Consider the following 817-nt stretch of genomic DNA (forward strand, 5'->3'; position numbering starts at 1 on the left):
GTTTCTCTATGGTGGGAAAAAAATCTAAATGTTGTATCATATGAGTCTATATTAAATCATTAATAAGGAGGATGAGCATTGCAAGACAGAATCTAAGTCAGATTTCTCACTGACGATTGCACCACTTTCCGTTTATAATTAATTCTAAAAATGCCAGACAACTTAAGCAGAAGCTATATTTAGTTGAGCAAATTAGTTTAGACCATGCTCAAGACGGGTCAATTGAGTGCAGTCCTGAGATAAGACAGAATCTGTTAGGGGCTGATTGTTGGTGGAAGTTCCACAGGGAGATGTGAGACATCAGTGATCAGTGAGCACCATAGTGCTTGCTTAGTGCACAGCAGTGTAAGGAGAGAGGGGAGAGAGAGAGAGAGAGAGAGAGAGAGAGAGATGTGGGGTGGGGGAGACAGACAGACAGACATACAGAGACTTATAATTGCACTTACCCCTGGGTAACATTTTCCCCATACCGCCATTTTGAGGTTTCACTCCTAATAGAGATGAAAAACAGAATTACAAATCACTCTATGAAGTATGCTATGCTGCTATGCTGTGGTTTGGAGAGAGATGAAGGTCTTCGTTGTTTCCTGTTGGCCAGTGCCAGTGTTACACCATCCATAACGTAAGCATTTGAAACACTACAGCTGATTAAATATTAAATGATGTCATCGGATGATGAGTAGTGAACATCTCACTCCCATCCCATGCAAACTCAGCTCCAACTGGGCAGCTTGAGGGAAGAGAAACAGACATTCCCATTGATGGAGTGGAGAGACAGACAAAAAGGAGGGACTGTGTGCAGGTTGTAAAGGCTTCT

Source organism: Oncorhynchus clarkii, chromosome 12, assembly GCF_045791955.1.
Source record: "Oncorhynchus clarkii lewisi isolate Uvic-CL-2024 chromosome 12, UVic_Ocla_1.0, whole genome shotgun sequence".
Lineage (NCBI taxonomy): Eukaryota > Metazoa > Chordata > Actinopteri > Salmoniformes > Salmonidae > Oncorhynchus > Oncorhynchus clarkii.